This window comes from Phragmites australis, chromosome 11, assembly GCF_958298935.1.
Source record: "Phragmites australis chromosome 11, lpPhrAust1.1, whole genome shotgun sequence".
NCBI classification, from domain to species: domain Eukaryota; kingdom Viridiplantae; phylum Streptophyta; class Magnoliopsida; order Poales; family Poaceae; genus Phragmites; species Phragmites australis.
In genome coordinates this window covers 19,466,375-19,486,304 of record NC_084931.1, presented here as the reverse complement: position 1 = coordinate 19,486,304, position 19,930 = coordinate 19,466,375, and positions in this window count along the sequence as shown.

Below are 19,930 nucleotides of genomic sequence, written 5' to 3'. Positions count from 1 at the left end.
TACTGAGGCTCATGCCAGCACTCCAAGTTTGGTTTGACTGATTTTGGTCGAGACAAAATTTGTTCATAGCCACACACATTGGCAGATGCAGAAGAGCCAGGTAGGGAGACTCATCCACCTCTTGTTTCCTGTTCTTCTTCCTCCTCTTCTCATTCTCTCGTTTTTCTTCCTCTTCTTTATCCATGGTAAAAAATATTGAGAAGCTTAGAGGGCACTATTGGCTGTGAACAGGTAGGGGGTGGAGCCCCTGGATCCGCCCCTGGTTCTTGCGACATGTCGAAGTAAGAGGAAGGCTGAAAAAAGTAGAATTAGACCAAGTCCTTAGGATTTCTTCTTATCTTGGTCCACAGTCATCTTCTAGTTCCTATTCCCTCGCTATTATCCCTCGTTGTTGTGTATAAGAGTTAAATGGTATGGGCCCACAAAGATAATTAGATGCTTACCTGCTTTGCCAAGATGAAGAAATAGCACCCGGGTGGTTCAGTTTAATTTCCCTTTTTTCTCTCTATGTACTGATGTGTTCCATGCAGAATATGCTTATCTTCCGCTCGTTGATTGTGTAATGTGTTGGAATTTAAGGGGTTTTCTATTTTAAATTTGAATTTGGCTAGGACCAAATTTGGGTTTATAAAGAAATTCCAAAAACAAAAAAAGGGTGCACGGTTTCACCTTGGCACTGGCCCACTACAAGGCTCATGGGTCGAGCAGCCCAGCACCAAAGGTGAGGGATCATCCGCATTTGTGAAAAGAGGAGGCTCCGTGGGAGGGTGGCGGCGTCACCATCGGTAGCTCCGCCATACCCAGCACGTCCTCTCGGCTCTAGCCATTGGAGGTGTATGCCTCATCTCCTTCGGTTTGGTTGATATATGGATGGCCCCCAACCTTATCCCCATGAGATCATATGATTTTTTCCTCCTTCCTTCCACCTCGCACTCCCTCTGTCACCGTCTTTCATCCTTCCAATCTAAGTCCGGCTGGACCCAATGTCAGTAAGCTGGTGCTCGCAGTGGATAGGCTCATCACTTGAGGTGAGTCGGGTCGTGCTGAGCCCTGGTGACCCATTGGTCTTCGGTGGTGGCTCGGTTGGTAGTCTTTTTCGGAGTTTGGACACTCACTGTTGGGTGCTCGAATCGCCAGAGTCTGCCACCACTTGGCTTGCATAAGGTAGGTCAAGCTAGAGCGAGACGTCGTCAAGTGTAGATGTCATCTCCCGTGCAGGGAGATGGAACATATGCAGCTTCGACCTCCACCTATCCACAAGTGCAGCGAGTAAGGATTGGTCGAAACTGAACCGCCGCACGAACTCTACTTGCCCGAGCCCCACATCCACCTCCACAAACTGCATTGCGGGAGAAGCCCAACCCTGCGCAACCTACAAACAAAATATAATGTAAGAACAAGACTTCATAAACAACATAAGCACATGAAGAGAATGTATTGCAAACCTGAGGATCTAACTCTCATCCAACCTCATGAGCTCGTCTGAAACACTTGGTCAGAGTACTGAGAGCTCATCCACCTTAATAGCGGTCAGTTAGGAGCGGTGCATGTCATCCACGCGTGGTTCAAGCAGCTTCGGGTGGTCGGTAGCCATACATGCCCACGATCGAAAAAAAATAATACTATTATTTCATATTACAACAACATAAGAAAACACAAATAGCTAATGTTACTATAAAAACCTAGGTTTAAAAGTTACTCTATATTACTCTAATAACCTATATCTAATAATAGTATAACTATTCTTAAAAAACATAGATCTAACAATTACTTTACGCTGCTCTAAAAACTTATATCTAATATCAGCACAATTATTCTAAAAAAAAGCCTAGTTCTAATGGTTATAACTATCTCTAGAAAACATAAGTCTAACAATTACTGTACCTTACTCTAAAGATATATATCTAAAAACAGTATCTCTATCTAAAAAAACTACATCAAACAATTACAACTATCTAAAAAACCTAGATCTAATATCACTAAATTCTAAATCTGATGCCCAACATATGTCCACAACTAGATCTCATGGCTAGTATAATTGGTTTGTAAAAAAATAGATGCATATATTTAAAAATTTTAGATTTAAAAATATATCATAAAAATATATTGGTAATAGCTCATATTAAAAAAAACTTGACCAATCTAGAAAAAACTAGATGACATTATAAATAAGAAGAAATATACATCTAAATTCAAATTAAAAGAACTCGAGCCCAGTTGAAAGGGGTATACACCTCCCACCAACTAAGCTAGGCTAAGTTACACTTATTCTGAAAAGACGTGGTCTGCCAGAGAGGGCGCATGGGCTTAAGCGGGCCTGGAATGCAGTGGCCCGTTATCCTTCCACCGTTGGAAGCAGGCAGTCCTCGTTGCCCACCACTCTAGATGTTCGGATGCCAAGGCTTTCATTGAGGCGCCCAACAGCCCACTACATAACTTGGAACGGGCGGGCCACAAATTGCAACCCCCAAGCCCAGGTCCTGGCGCCACAGTCGACATTCACAGCAACTTAGTGCCCCCGCTCGGGTCACAACCCGTCGCTACTTGGCTCGGCAATAGCTCATATTCGCATTGCTGAAGTAAATAAACCCAACTATTATTTGTATTTGGTGGCTGAAATATTCTTCATGTGCATACTTAAGTGTTGACTAGCAATTCAGCTGAAAATAGTTTACATGAATATATAAAAGTAGGTTGATCTGAATCTTATTGACACACATTTGTTCTATCTTATCCATTCGGCTTTCCTTAGTTTTGATTGGTTTATTGGACTTGTTTTATTTGTGGATCTGGGAAGTTTGTGGTGGAGATGATAGCGCCGAAATGTTGAGCAATATATGAGATGATTGTACTGTTAGATCTGGTAAAATGCTGCCTTGGCTGAAAAGGTGATGTAAAATTATCTTTTAGATGTGCATATGTTTTGCTTGCCAGCATCTTAGTTGTAATTAATATGCACCAAGTGTTTGGGAATTTCATCACCTACTTAGTACTTTGGAGTTTGGACATTATTTTCTTAAGTGATAAGCAAGCTACACCGGGGTGCAAATGGTAAAGTGTTTGAAAGACACCCAAATCGTATACATGATGCGTCTATGATCTATCATGTGAGTTTGAGTAATTTCAACATTAAACTTGTTATGAACCATTTTCCCTGTAATATATGAGCATACTGCACAAAGATAATCTTGGCCGCTCAATGACTTCTTATGGAGGCATTGATCACTAAGTATTTGGTTTCTCCTAAATCGTTGTCATATCTCCTAAACTTGAGAGCATGCGAACAGTATAGGTTGAATCTATAGCGGTTTCAAAACTACAGTATTGTTCTCCCAACTCTGTTTTTTTCTCTTGCAATGTCTGTTTAATTGGTCTTTAAACTAGCTGAAAATTGAGTGATATTACCTTTGCACCGGTTAGTAGTGAAATTGGTTTGATTAATGAGGTTATTTGCTTCAAAGGTACTTGTAGTTACCTACCGGCTCTGCCAATATGGAGTAGCACCCTGGACCCTGGTGCAGTTTCTTTCTTTCTTTTTCTTTTTTGGTGTGATGCACTGATGTATTCCATGTGAAAAATGCTCGTCGTCCCGACTGTGAGATGGACATGTAGAAATTACCTAGTTTGCTGGAATTCAGTGGTGTAGTTCTCAGTGATGTATAATCTACTAAAAGTCTGAAAGTGGCATGCTTTGGTTAGCGCTTTAGTATTGAGAGCTGACTCTTGCAATTCAGCTTATTGTTGTCAGTCTGCTCATCGCATTCCAAGGTTGTTTGACTGATTTTGGCCGACATAGCCCATCCATACAATCTTGAGTCTTTAATGATTTGTTTGTGCAAGTGACTTGCAATTTATCTCCCCTTTACAAGTTATTTTTACATATACACACTGGCTCCACCGATAGGAGCATCACTTGCTAGTTTCTACTGCAGCGGCAAGTTTGGAGCAAGTGTCTCGGGAGTTCTTCATCCGGTTGGATGACAATCTAGAATACACATCGAAGCCAATCTCAATAATCATGCCTAAGTGTTTTCATTCTGGTTTTTTAGTTTCTTTTATGGCTTTGCTATTTTGTTCTTTTGTTTTGGTTATGTGTATCTGAACTATGCAAAGATCGGGAGAAAACTCTTAGATTGTATCACCTCGATGTAACATTAAGAGTTAATAAAGCTTCCTCTTTTTTTAAAAAAAGTGACGATGTAAGCTGTTCAGTCAACTCTGTAGCAATTGAACCTGCTCATTTATATGGCTGTTGTTCTGCCAACACTGATGGCCAGTTGGCCATTTTCATTTGGTGATGAGCATGCTTGAGTCATATCGATGTTTTACACAAGGCTTGTGCCACTGATTGCAGTTTTGATTCCCGAGAATATATGGTAATGTTGATTTTTGGTGTTCACAGTGGAGCAGCGTCCTAAGCTTGAGCTATGCTGGTTTGAAACTTCGCATGCTTTTGTAAGGAGCATTGGGTTCTGAATTGTGACATTTAAGAAATTACTAACTGTTTGTATGTGAATTCTGAGCAAGGAAATAACTAAATGAGCTTCGTGATACCAGCTTTTTCAGATTTCAACAGCAGACGAGGGTGAGATGCACTTATGCTAGAATATCAGCTATCTCAGGTACCAACAAATGAAAGTTGCATGCTTCCAAAATGTCGCCCTGAGATCTATAAAGCATTAGAAAAAAAGAACTGGTAGCGGTAGTGCCTTAAGTGTATGCAAAGGGAACTCCAGTGTAGTCTGTAGTATCCCTCGCGTAAATTGTAGATGAAAGCTTTTAGCACGGAGCAATTTTCATTGTAATTTTTTTTTTGAAATGAATAGACGGGAGATCTGCTTATTATATTAAATAAGAAAGAAAGGTTGTGACCTACAAAGGTATAGACTAAAAAATACGGTTACAAAAACATCAGGGTATCTACATCGGCTCAATGTGAGCGAGATGTTTCGCTCCCCCACTTGCCCAGATTCTAAACTCCTCTTTGATCCTGGAAATCATCGCGGCTGCAGTGGAAGCCCTATGGTAAAAAAATTCACGTGTTTCGCTCATTCCACAGGATCCAGATCACAAGCATCAAGATGGATTTCATAATTTTTTTTAGGTGCCAATGGACTCTGCGATGGCGGACCACCAAGCGTGAACTGACTCCGTCGGTGTCCAAGAGGCTGGAGCAATCCCCGGCATCGAAAGCCACTGCACGATGGAGTCCCATACTCGTCTGCTGAATCTGCATTCAGCGAAGATATGAAGCGCCGTCTTACAAGTGTGCCATCACTAAGGGGTAGTAGGAGTTATTGGTCCATTGTCATCTGGCTAGCCTATCAGAAGTCCATAGGCGATTCTGAAGGGTGAGCTAGGTGAAGAACTTGCATTTGGGGGGGGGGGGGGGGGCAAGCTGACCAGACCAACGCGTGGAAGTTGGTTTCTCTCCATCTGATGAACTACACGTTATAGGCAAAGCTTGCTGTATACTCTCCTTTGTCAGAGAGCTCCAAATGATGGTATCTTGACAGTCAGGTTGCAGTTGGACGGCGTTCACTTGCACCCATAGTTGCACTAGCTTCTGGAGAGCCTGAAGGCTAAGACGATATGTCAGAATGTCACGTAGCCAGGATTCCTGATCCAGGGCATCCTTTATAGATTTTTTCCTATTCTTTGTGATGCTGTAGACGTCGGGTGCAATGTCCTTTGGCATGCCATCGCGAAGCCAAGCTGTGTGCCAAAAGTTGGTCTTGGTCCCGTCCCCAAGGGTGATGATGGTTGCCGTAGCAAAAAGGCGTCTATTGGTTTGGTCACACATGATGTCCATGCCCACCCATGGTTTGTGGTCGGCTTTCTATTCCTGCCACAACCATCTAAGCTGCAGAGCCCTCGCGAACCCCTGCAGGTCTTGAATGCCTAAGCCACCTAAGCCTCCTGAGCTTGTAGGTCGTGTGCATCGCTTCCAGTTGACCTTGCACTTACCCCCCGTGATAGCCTCATTGCCAGCCCATAAGAATTGTTTCCTTTTTTATCAATTAGATCGGTTGTCCCTTTTGGCACCTGTAGCGCGGTGAGGAAGTAGATCGGTTGGGAGGATAGGACCGACTTGATTAATGTCAAGCGCCCTACTGACGTCAGGTTCTTGCCTCTCCACATTGATATTTTTCCAGGAGCTTTGTCGACCTGCGGTTGAAGGCGAATCCTGCGTAGGCTCCGGACGGAGAGTGGCAGGCCAAGGTATTTGATCGGGAAGTGCGATCGCACGACAAGGAGACTTTAAAGGACATGATAAAGGTTGATGCCCTCGCATCTTATTGATGCAACAATTGTTTTTTGAAGGTTCGTCCATAGTCCAGTGGCATCGCCAAAGTAGTGCAGGATTCGCGAGAGGGAGTCAACATCCTCCTGACTCGGCAAAATGAAGATCATCGCATCTTCAACATATAGCGAAGTTCTTAGCCTGGCAGATCTCCCTCGAAGTGGAGTCAAGAGGTCAGCATCCGTTGCTTTGTCTAGGATATTGTTTAGCAGGTCGATTGCTAGTATGAAAAGAAGGGGCGGTAGCGGGTCACCTTGTCTGAGGCCCCGACCCTGCTGTATGGGTGGAGAGGGGATTCCATTCGTAAGGACATGTGATGTCGAAGTTGGGGGTAGCGGAGTAATCCAGTCACGCCACCTGGGAGGGAATCCTTTTTTCTGCATGAGGTTGAGAAGGTAATTCCAGCGGACATAGTCAAAGGCCTTTGAAATGTCCAGCTTGAAGAAAAGCATCGGGGTTTTTGTTTGATGAAGGCGACGACATAGAGCCCGGACGTACATGTAGTTGCCGTGTATTCTGCGGCGCTTGATGAACGCTCTTTGGCTTTGGGAGGTGATGGAGTCCATATATGGGGACAGACGAAGGACCATAACCTTGGAGATGGTTTTGGCCACAACATGAATCAGGCTGATTAGTCTGTAATCTGTTACCCTTTCTGCACTTTCTTTTTTCGGGATTAGGGTGATGTTGGCCATGTTGATTAAGGTAAGCGGGGAGCAGCGGAGGCTGTGGAAGGCGTTGACTAGCGCAGTGAGGTCATCCTTCATGATGGGCCAACAGACCTTGAAGAAAGCTCCAGTGAAACCATCCGATCCAGGGGCTTTTTCCGGTGGCAGTTGTTTCACGACCTGGAGAATCTCATCCACTGGGAAAGGGTCCTTAAAGCAGTCAAGGCCGTGGGACTGTAGTTGGATTGTGTCCCAATTCATGTCATGTTGGCGCCTGGGCGGACTCACCGTCACTTATGAGGAAGTATCTCATGTTCGCATCTCCCACCCTGATATTAGTGATCCTACAAGCCTACCTCTTCCGGCATCTTTCAATAACCACCAGGCCTAAGATCCTTCTTTTTAGATTTTGACGAAGATGGTATTCTTGCTAGGTGAGGGTTTGGCTCTCCTGTGTGATATCTAATCATCGGACCACCTCCTGTGCCATCTACAGTTTCATCTTTTGCGCCAGAAATGATGGTTTGACTCCAAAATTTAGGTGATTAGCTATTATCACGAGCCCATGGTACAAAATGTGGCATGGCTCCCGATGTGGAGTCGACTGGCTTCATGCGCGCTTGACCACATCGAAGAAACCCCGGATTTTGAGCCAGAAGTTTTCGAATATGAATGTTTGAGGTAGCCGTGAGCTGCTCTGGTTTGCAAGAAGGAGAGGGCAGTGTTCCGAGAGCGATGAGGACAGAGCATGCAGAACATAGTGTTCAAAGGACATGTCCCAGGCGTCGTTGCAAAAAACTCGGTCTATTCGCACTAGAGTTGGGTTTCATCTTTCGTTACTACATGTGAATTTCCTATTTTGTAGATGGATTTCCTTGAGTTCGCACTCATCAAGAGTGTTCCTAGACAGGCACATGAGCTGGCGGTTGAGATTGTTATTGTTCTTATCACTTGCACGGTAGATTAGGTTGAAATCTCCTAACAACAGCCATTTGGTGTCAAGTGTCGGCCTTTGAGAATGTATCTCCTGCAGGAAGGTGGCCTTGTTCCTAACACACGGTGGGTCGTACATGGTTGTGAGGTGGAAGGAGCTGTCACACTCTTTTATGGTGACAGTGACAAAGATGGAATAGGTGTGGTACTCAATGTCGTGTAGCTCAAGGAAGTTTTCATTCCACAGAATCAGGATGCCTCCCCTCATGTGCACTGTAAGCCTGGCAACGTAACCCATGAGGCGATACCCCAGATAGCTTGCAGTCATAGAGTCGATGTTTTACAGTTTCAATTCCTACAGATAAGTGAGGTGGCATGCAGTGGACGAGAGCATTTTGTGGACTGCAGAACATCACACAATTGAGTTCAACCCTCGTACATTCTAGCAGACGATATCGATGTTCGGCCCTATCATGTCGGAAACAAGATGCGCGCGGTCTCAGCGCAAGCGTGCGGAAGAAAACGTTCGGAGGCATCACGAGGGTTGTAGGTCATCAGTGATGTTGGGAGATGCGTAGAGCACAAGATAGAGTCATTCGACAGTGTAGAACAGCATGGTACATAGAAGCAGGGGACAAACAAGTAGGTACAGTGCGTAGGCTGCAAAAGGTGGAGAGGGTGCACTCATAACATGACAACTGATGAGGCTTCACTGGTCCATCCGGCTGCGATGAACTGCAGGTCGATCTTCATTCCCGTTTCGGACTCACAGTCTCTTGAAGGCCAACAATTCCTTCACTGACAATCTACATAAGTGTAGAGTTATTGCGCTCTGCATCGTTGTCGTTGAGCTCAAAGATCGTCGTGAGTGCCACGATGATCTCCAGTGGCATAGGTGCCTGGAAGAGGGCGACAAACGCCCGTAGCATCTCTTCTGTCGGTGTGAGCTCTGAGGCAGCAAGGCCCAGCTTCTTGCTGAGGTTTAGCTGCCCGCGTTGAATGGTCGGCATGGAAGTTCTCCCTGCCAGCCTTGCGCTCTAATGCACAGTGGAGGCATTCGCGATGCAACCTTTGCAATGGACAAACTTAGGCTTTGGTAGCGGACCGGGCAGCTGGTTCAGGATCGGTGAAGTGGGCTTGGTGAAGAGGTGTTCTTCGTGACGCAGCAGTGGCAAAGCATGGTGGGACTCCATTGGGGGCAGTAGCGCTTGGGGGCCGGTTCCAATTCTGAGTTGCAGCTTTAGCCTGGAATATGCATGCTAAACGGCTATCAATGCCTCAACAAGGACCTACGTTGGAGACGCTGGGGTGCTTAGAGAGTGCTGATCGGGTGAAGCAAGTGCTGGAGTAGCAGCGAACTCTGGCACAGGTGCAGTGAGCGCGTAGGCACATAGGGCCAGCACCGTATCGTCGTTCTCAGACCAGGTCTTCTCCCCAATCAGCTTCGACAGACTAGGGGCCATGGGGGGAGGTGGTGTAGAGCCTCATGGTGCGTGCTGGTCATGGGTGATCCCCAGCCCCACAGGTGTTACTGTGACAGCCGGCTTGGGCAGAGGTGTGGTGGACACCTTCGGGTCGCGCTCATCCGTCTAAGAGGCTGACAACGTAGGGATCCCAGGCTTCTTCGGGACCGCCATGCCAACTGTGATGTTCTCCGTCGCAGGCGCACTCTGCTCTGGTGTGCTAGGGGACATGCAGGCAATGAGCAAGCTATTGAGAGCTTCATCGACGTCACCAATGGAAGGTCCGGGTGCGAGAGCATGTTCTTTCAGCGCTTCCCCTGCAAGCGCTGTGGTAGCAGGGTTGTCATGGTTCAGAGCCTTGTTGCTATTAGGACAGGCTCCATTTGCATTGTCCGGTGTTGACAGGAGTGGGAACTCGTCGATGCACAGACGATCGGCTAGGGAGCATGCCTTGATAATGTAATCCTCTGCCTGGCAGAACCATGCCTCGCTAGCCCAATGCCACTTTTCCATGGACACCTACAGAGGGGAGATGAACTCGGTGATGTGCCTGCACACCTGCATGGTCAGCATATTTCACACCTCGCTGCGCAAGATGGCTGCATGGTGTGCAACGGTTCTCTGGAGGTCACGAATTTCCTTCTCGCGCAACTCCTTCACCATCGGCAGGGAGGGTCTGAAGTCGCGGAAGTCCATCGGATGTTGATGCAGGCCGTCATCACATTCCCTGGCGGGCGTCGGTAGCCAGGATCCGATTGGGATCTCCACCGATTGTTGATGCGAGCGGGCTTCATTTTCCCTGGTGGGCATCAGCTGTCGAGATCCGGCCCAAACCTCCACTGGCCAGCGATAGCCCCCATCGTAGTTCCACCATAGTGACATCTACGCAGAGAGCACATGCGATCTCTGCATGGAGCACGGTCGTCTGTGGCTGTCGAGCGTGCGTGATCATGGGCACTCTCACGGCCGTCCTGATGGTGACGCCTATCTTCACTGTCATCGTCGTCTCGGCAATGCCGTGTCAGGTCACCACGGGGGTGATCATCGCCGTCGTGCTAGCGGTTGCTCTGTATCGGGCATCTGTCCTCGCGGCCGATGTCATTGTCGTCAGGTTGGCGCGGAGGGAGCGGGTGGTGACCCGACACCATTGAAGGGGCGTCAGCCTATGCGCCATCAACAACACCGTACCTCCAGGTCAGCATGCACTTGGACGGTGCGAGCATCGGCGCCGCTGTCCCAATAGAGCTGAAGGTGGACACGAAAGGGTTGTTTTTGGTGGCTCTGTGATCTTCAATGATCTCCAAGTGGATGAGCACATTGTACTTAATACCGAGTTGCCATCTACAACATTTAGTGATGTTTGTTTTTCTTATTCCAAATTTGATCTTCTTCAGAAAGGGTGTACGACTGATGTACATGTGTTACTCCTTACTCCTTAGCTCCTTGCCACATGATCTCCTTTTTGAGCTGCCTAGTCTGAAATTCTATGAGATTAATCTACGTCTTAGGTTTCTATGGGACCAAGCAGATCACCTTTGTTGGATTGTGATGACTAGCTTGTGAAATTGCTAACAACAGTTGCAGCTAGGCATTGCGGCTTGCTAACGATTTGATTAGAAACAGGGCTGTGGTTATCTTTTAGATTCTTGTGAGGGTAAGCTACTTAGCTGAATTGTAGCTAGTTTTATGCAGTCATGGACTGAATGATCGTGATACGGAAATACAGAAATTCTTGCGCTTCTAGAACTCCAGTCAACTATTTCATTTGACAATTTATTTGTCAGAATGGATGACTGATGTGCAAGTAATTAACTTGGATGAACCAAACGCGATTCTATTGAAGAAAGTGCTGAATAGGGGTGGAAACGGATCGAATACGGATTAAATATTCAATTTTCCACATTGCCATACTTTAATATAAACATGAATATAAATCCGAATATACTCAAATGCAAATGCGAATACGAATCGGATAGTTCGAATCTGAATCCACATTTGAATATTTACTCAATTCAACTCAATATGAATATCCTAAAATTCAATATGGATGAATAAAATTTCTAGTGCTGAATCATATAGAAGCGGAGAGCAAGAGAGTATGTCGAAGTATTTAACAGGACCAATCTGCAGTATTTTGCAGGAGCAGAACTAGTGTTTCTTTGCAGCCACACTTCCAGATTTGTTTGTTCCAAGAACATAAAAACATTTCCACATTTTCCAATATTCCTTCACTCCATTCAGAGCTAGCCATCGATCCCTCTCTGAGTAGCAAGTAATACCATTCTCTCTTTTTTTCGTTTTTTAAAAAGAATGTTCTGCTAAGTAATAGCTACAGAGTTTTAGGGACATGTTTGGTTCATAGGCACAGTTTGCCACACCTTAGATGGTCATGTTTGACTAATTGTGATATGTGTTTGGTTAGCATTCACAACTTACATGTACCAAACTTTCTCTTCACTGGAACCCATCTGTCAGTGACCCATTTTCTTATCAATTTTTATCGACAACGTTTTGTTCGTCATAAAATTTTTGGCATGCCATACTTCTGGCAAGAAAATGTGCTTCTTCTTGGGCCCAAAAAGAAGAGTACATAGGCCCCTAACTAGCCCAGAGCAAGTCAATTTTTAGAAGCTTAATTAGAGCTAACCTGTTGGTGATAATCTCCCAAAAGATTATTTATATCGCTAAGATGTTGGTAAGTGGTGACAGCATTTGTTGGAACTTGAAATTTACACACAGTGCTTCAAATTGTACATTACACATCATATATATACCATAGTCGTTGAGTCTACGAAATATAATAATCTTCATGCAGAGATGACAGATGAGCAATGGTTTTGAACCTTTCCGGAAAAGAAAATTGGGCACCCATGTTTTACCGGTCCCGGATCTAAGGGCCGTTTCGCCAACCGCCGACATGAGCGAAATCGAATTTCATTGCGGGAAATTTGGATTTCATGAGGGAGGAAAAGGCGAGGAGGAGAGTGGAGAGTCGTACAATGCATTGGTGGGATGAAGGTGCTATAGCTTGGCTGAGATAGGAAGTTTCCATGTGTATGTAGATTTGGTTCTAATGCCCCACGACAGCAGTTCTGCAACACTGGTACCTAATGCTGAGAATGCTTCGTTCGTAAAGAGCGCAATAACTAATTTACGAGCTGTACTAAAAGTCTAAAACATATGTGGTAGCACTTGTATAAATGCGTATATAAATGCGTATATGTGCAGCCGTAACTAATACCCCAGTATATGCTAAATGTTCCTTTTTTTAAAAAAACGAGAGAGAGAGAGAGAGAGAGAGAGAGAGAGAGAGAGAGAGAGAGAGAGAGAGAGAGAGAGAGAGAGAGAGAGAGAGAGAGAGAGACCTAAATGCTGTTTGCTTGTTGCTGCTATCTGAACAAAATTGCATGCAGGCAGTTCACCGTCAATCACCAGTCGACAGTCCATCGGAGGTCAGAAGGCTCGTCGAGCTATAAGGTCGATGAAGCGCGGCTAGCAAGAGAGGTGGTGAGAAGGCCATGGTGGAGAAGGGGAGCGCGTGCAGGAGCAAGCAAGCTCGCTTTGACCGCCATCGCACACGTGCGTGCTCCGGTGTATGTCTCTGCACGTGCCCTGCTTCTCCAACAAGGACCTTCTCACCAAGCACAAGAAGAACACCCGGCGCATGAAGAGGTAGCATGCAGGCCTGAACTACAATTGCATGCGCTGTAGCTGTAGAGAAGATGACTGGGGAGAAGAGAAGAGGTGTATATGTAATTGGCAGTCAAGCTAATCAGGCAAACAAGCAGTGGAGAATGTACAAGTAGCGAACAATGTCTGCTGGGTTTATATAGGCGCGAAGACGAGACCCCGGCCGGAACACACACACCTCAGAGAGAGAGAGAGGAAGATAGAGAGAGAAGGGCCAGGCCGGGGGTGGAGTGTTGAAGAGAGAGAGAAGGGCCAGGCCAGGGGTGGAGTGTTAGAGAGAGAGAGAAGGGCCAGGCCGGGGGTGGAGTGTTGAAGTGGGCTTGCTTGAGAATGCGTGTGCCCATCGAGTGTGGCGCAAAGGTGAAGGACGCGCATCCTCTAACATTGCTTCACAAAGTCATCGAAATATACAATAAAATAAGTCTGATAAACAGTACTAACGGTTTACAGAGTCACTGTAGCAGTTAATGCGATGCCGCTCCGCTATGGGATGCCCCATGGGAGTAGGCTCCAAGCTGGCCTCCCTGACCGGTTTGCAACGTCGTGGTTCATGCTATTTCATGCACATCTTTAGTTAACAAATGAGCTTGGAATAACCAAGATGTACAAATTCAGTATGCATGCACACTTAACCATCAATCATTATGTGAAAAACAGATAAATAAGACACGATTTAGTGATATATTATTCTATGACCCGTCATTTATGTAGTCTCGAGTCGAGATCGAATCATGACCCGTTATTGGTTATAAAGTTACCCATCACTTATAGCATTAATGATATGTTATAACTATAACTTGTCACTAATATATAACACATTAATGATGAGCCTTACTAGGTCAGACATCAGAGACGGATCATGTTACGAGCCGTCATTTATAACTTGTTATTAGTGACGGGTGTCCCTGAGCCAGTTATATGTGACGGGTCGTAACATCATCCGTCACTTGTGACTTAGCTCTGTTATTAGAGCTGGCTAGCTACTGCGCGCCCTGTAGTTACAGAGCGTAACTTTTGGCGATTTTCTTCGGTTTTGCTAGAGACTATCTAATATCTTATTGATTTGAAGTTTGAATTGTTACTAGGTCTTCGAAGGTTTGTGTCTCCTTCTTTCCTCCTCCTCTAACCCCTATTTGGTAGATTTTTGTGCTTTGAGTTGTAATCGACTATTTTACATCTTTATCCAAAATATTAGTACAAGTGATTTGTATTAATGTTGATTTGATACTAGGTTTGTCCGATCTACCACGAGATGTCACAGATCTAGTGTAATTGTATGAAATTTTTAATCGCAAGTTTACTCATGCAATTAAGTTGTTAATGAAGAATGAATGTTTTTACATTGTAGATAGCGGATAGAAGTTGGATGTATCTTGAGACCCAGACTTGTCCGGAGTACCTGAGCGGGGTGAAGTATTTCATGAGTGTTGCATTGGCGGATATGAAAGATTATGGTAAAACGGTAATGCATTATCTATGTCGCGATTACAACAACGATAAGAAGTTTCTGAAACCAGACAATATCCATGCATAGTTGGTCATACATGGATTTAAAGGGAATTATACATGTTGGAATAAAAATAGAGAGGTAGGCCTTAATGAAGGAGAGATGGATCGGGGCCTAAATGCCAACAGTGTGGATCAAGGACTTACACCCGGTGATATGGATTATGATCTTAAGGACGAGAACATATTATGTTTCAATGATAATAATATCGTGGATTTTGTGGAGAATGTGGACCATATGGTGCGGGATGTCTAGCGGTACGATGAGTATAATAATGGTTAGTTTGCTAAATTTTAGGAATTTGTGTGAGATTTCAAGGCGTCCTTTTATCATAACTGTAAGGAAAAATACATGTGGCTATTTGAGGACCTAAAGCTTCTACAACTGAAGGCAACCTATGGTTAGTTTGACAAGAGTTTTGAAGCATTGCTAGATCTGCTAAGGGATTTACTACCAGAGGGAAAATTGGTGCCCGAGGGCGTGTACAACGTGAAGAAGATAATTTGTTTTTTAGACTGGAAATAGAAAAAAATACATATATGTAAGTATGATGGTATCTTGTTTCATGGAGTATGTAGAACTGGATCAATGCCTCGTTTCTGAAATCCATCGATATAAGCATAGAAATGATGGTGGTGACGGGGATGGAGCAAAGAAAAGTAAAGAACCTCTTAGGAAGGTGGTGTGATATTTTCCTGTAATTCCCCATATGAAGCGATTGTTTGCCAACAGAAAAGAGGTCCAATTGGTGCATTGGCATAAGAAGGGTCGTAACAATGACTCAATGATACGGTACCCAGGGGATTCCGCTCAGTGACAAACCATTGATTCCATATTTGGTTGGTTCGCTAAAAAATTGAGAAATATTAGGTTTGTTATGAGAACAGATGGCATAAATCCATTCGGTAACATGTGTACCTCATGTAGCACTTGCCCTGTTGTATTGTCGATCTACAACCTTTCATCAGAGTTTTGTAAAAAGCGGAAATACATTATGTTGTCAATCTTGATATCAGGACTGAAACAACCTAACAACAATATCAATGTGTACCTCAGGCCTTTAGTCAATGATCTTAAGAAACTCTGATCGGAAGGCGTCGAGGTTTGGGATCAATGCAAGCAATAGTGCTTTACCTTACACGCCATGTTGTTTGTCACGATTAATGATCAGCCATCACTTTGTAACTTGTCAGGTCAGAGCAAAAGAAAATGTGAAACTTGCCTCCATTGCTTAGATGGCTCATGCAGCTTGAGGTTGAATAACTCAATGAAAATAGTGTACATGTGACATCGATGTTTCCTTCCCAAGAGAACCCGTACCGAAACATGGACAAGCAAATTGATGGCATAAGGGAGAAAGTGTTACCTCCAAGGTATTTCAGCGGGGAAGATGTCCACAATTAGGTTAAGAATATCAATATTGTCCTTGGCAAGTGAAAATGATCCTCCAAGAATGATGGACAAAAATGAATGTGGAACAAGAAATCAATACTATTCGAGCTAGAGTATTGAAAAAAAATTAGATGTTCACCACTCTATCAACAACATGCATATAAAGAAGAATATCTACAAGAGTTTGATCGGTACGTTGCTCCAAATGAAGCAAAAAGGAAAGGATCATGGGAACACACGAGCATACTTTGAAGAAATGGGCTTAAGGTCAGAGATTCATGCACATGATACGGATAAAGGAAAAACCTACCCCCAGTAGCTATCACTCTCTCCAAGAAAGAGAAAAAAAGAATTATGTGAGTTCTTGCATAGTGTGAAAGTTCCTTTTGGTTACTCGCCCAACATCGCAAGACTTGTTTTGGTGAAAGAGCTGAAAATGAATTTCATCATGATGAAGTTCCATAATTGTCACGTGATGATAACATCACTGCTTGCGGTAGCTATTAGGAACATCCTCCCAATTAAGGTTCGGGAGGCTATTCTGATCCTGTGTTTTTTCTTCAATGCAATTGAACAAAATATGTTTGATCCAGACTCGCTGGAGGAGCTAAAAAAAAGACACTTTGAGATTCTATGTATTCTTGAGGTGCAATTGCCACCATCCTTTTTAGATATCATGGTCCATCTCATTGCTCACCTTGTGAAGGAGATACACTACCTTGGTCCCGTGTTCCTACATTACATGTTTCCATATGAGAGATTTATGGGTGTTCTCAATCGTACATAAGGAATCAAGCCTTTCTCGAGGGATGCATTATGCAGGATTGCGAGACGGAGGAGGCATTGGAGTGGTCTGTTGATTACATTGACCCAAATAACCCAATTGGCGTGCTTAAGTCTCGCCATGAGGGGAGGCTCATAGGTGTAGGGGTTCTGGGGAAGATGGCAATAATTCCTGATCCGAAGGCATACGATCAAGCTCATTTCCTCGTGCTACAACAAATCAACGAAGTGTGCCTATATATCTATGAGCACAAGTAGATGCTACTTGAAGAGAATACAGGGTAGACCGAAGCTTGGGTTTCGAGGCAACATATGCAAAGGTTCACCACTTGATTCCGAGATCGAATCAGACAATCGAGTACTCCTACAAGTGCTCTGATAAAAAAAACTAGCATGTGGCCCTATATACACAATTATGACATATCAAGGATCGATATAAATGGATACACATTGTACACGGTTACCCAAGATGAGAAGAGCATATACTAGAACAGTGGTGTCCGTATAGATGCTTATGACAACAACATACAGAGGGGCACATACTATGTCAACTAGAGGAGATTTAGGAGCTGAACTACTAATTAGGATTCAAGGTAGCCCTGTTTCGGTGTCATTGGGTAAATGGAGTCAAAGGGCATCACTAATGACAAGTATAGATTCACTAGCATTGATCTCAAATATGTCAGATACAAGTCAGAACCCTTTGTGCTCGCTAAAGATGTTCGCCAAGTGTTTTTTGTGATTGCCACAACAAAGAAGAAACATCATGTGGTTCTCGGTGGGAAAAGATGCATCATCAGAGTTGCAAACATCGTTGATGAGGAGTTCAATCAATTCGATGAAATCCCCTCCTTTTGCTACTGCAATCGTGCCACACCTTTCACTAATCGAGAAAACTCCATACCTGCGCTTTGACCATAATGAAGGGATCCATGTCAAGAAAGCAAGAAAACAACAAATTTGAATTTGAGTGTAAAATTTGTAATATAATGTCAAATTTGTAATATCCATGTCCAATTTGAATTTGAATTAAGTGTCAAATTACATACAAAAAGTAATGAATTTGAATTTGAGAAATTTTAGGTTTTAAGTTATTTGGTTTTGGATTAAGTGTCAAATTTCATATATTAAGTGTTTGCTTACATATAATAAGTTAGATGATTTTGAATTTGAATTAAGTTATAGGTGACGGGTGAAGAGTTTCACCCGTCACCTATAACTAATTATAAGTGACGAGTGGTAATCATAGGTGAAGGGTTACAGTCTTCACCCGTCACTTATGACTTCTCTCTTCACCGGAGGATCCGACGCTCTCAGGGGATCATCCAGTGTTAAGATATCTGGCAGCTCTCTTTGATCTCTTGAAAATCGTCCGACGAGTTCAATTTTATCATCACCAGATTATCTGGTTTGAGCAAATTTTCCATCCTACTATCTAGCACTCAGTCATGTTTGTAGCGTATTATCCTGCATTCAAATCATAGGTGACGACTCTTCACCTGTCACCTTTTACTATATTTACCCATCACTTATTACAAGTCATAGGTGACGGGGGATACTATTCACCCATCACTTATTATAAGTGACGGGTGGTGATCAAAGGTGACCGGTGACAGTCTTCACCCATCACCTATGACTATATAATTGTATAAACTGAGTCCCAATCCTCCTCCGTATCATCTTGCATAGCCCTAACTGGCGCTGCCGCCTCCAGCCTACTTGTCCCTAAGTCGCCTCCGAGCACCAGGCCACCGGCCTCCGTGTGCTCCTCCCCAACGACCACCGATCGCCAACCACCGCACACTCCTCCCCGATTCCCTCCCCTTCGCCACGACTCCGACCAACCACCACAAGAGGACATCACCACCAGGAACTCCTCATTGACCATCGAGCACCATGCGCTCCTCCCCGATGACCGCCCACCACCGACCACTGCACGCTCCTCCCCGTCGACCGCCGACCGCCACGTGCTCCTCCCCACTTCCCTTCCCTTCGTCGTGACTCCGGTAAGAACTCCTCGACATCGACTTCATGTTTGATGCTGATCGAGGCGAGGTCTGCAGAAGCTAGCTCACATTTTAATTGGTGAGATGATTGATTGAGTGAGGTTTAGTTGGAATTTGTCGTGCGAGCTTGCTGGGGATGATTGGTAGCTACTAGCTGCTAGTATCATTTGAGTAGTATCATTATCATGGTGAGGTTAGTGCTCAAATTTTGTGTTAGATGTTTTCATATGGCCCAGATCTTGGTAAAAAGATTGGAACGGTGATGTTGAGTTAATATGTATGTCACTACTGATAGAAACTAGTTTGGGCTTTGGAAAGTTTGTCTCTAGAAAATAATGACTTCAAATAAACAAGGACCATTGTTGCTATTTGGTTACAAATGTATGCACCAAAATTGATTGCAGTTGTGCTATGTCCATGGTGGAGTACAAGTAGATAAGTGACGGGTCACCATTGACACGCGTGGACTAGTGGCGGATCACCAGGATTGCATTTGTGCTATGTCCATGGTGGAGTACCAAATTTCCATTTATGCCCACTCGTTAAGTATTTTTCTTTCCATATATTTGATGCTTGTTATTGTATTTCCAAACCTCCGTATGTTATTTTCATGGTTGATGTTTCTTTGTACTGTAGGAGCATACCAAGTATACTAATGCATATATACACATCTTAATGAAAATTAATATCAACCAAGTGAAATTTCTCATTTTTTTCTACGCAAATAATAATCTAGTGGTCGATTAAGTATCATGGGGCAGAAGAGGACAACAACCCCTAAGAAACCACAAGCACAAAGGATGCTCACACTAGAGGGTGCCTTGGCACAAGATGGGGTGGATGCAAGTAGAAGGCCGGATAGGAGCCTAAGCCCGCACTCATCATCCTCCTTCGACAGCAGCGAAGGAGAACGCTCGTGGCGGAGCCCGAGCCTTGTTCCGTGCAAGTGGGAGAGGTGACGTCGGGTAAGTAGTCCCGACTACGATCCCGTCGAAGAGGTATTGAGATGAGTCAATGCAATTATTTACTTCCTATCTACTAATTTGCATGGCATCCTATTCTAGCTATATCCTTATCTCTTTTCTCCCTCTCTCTCTAGATGTCTGCCAACACTTATTTTTCTTATGTAGGGTGAAATGGGCTATATGAATAGGATGATTTGGCCCATCATGTTAAGAAAAAGC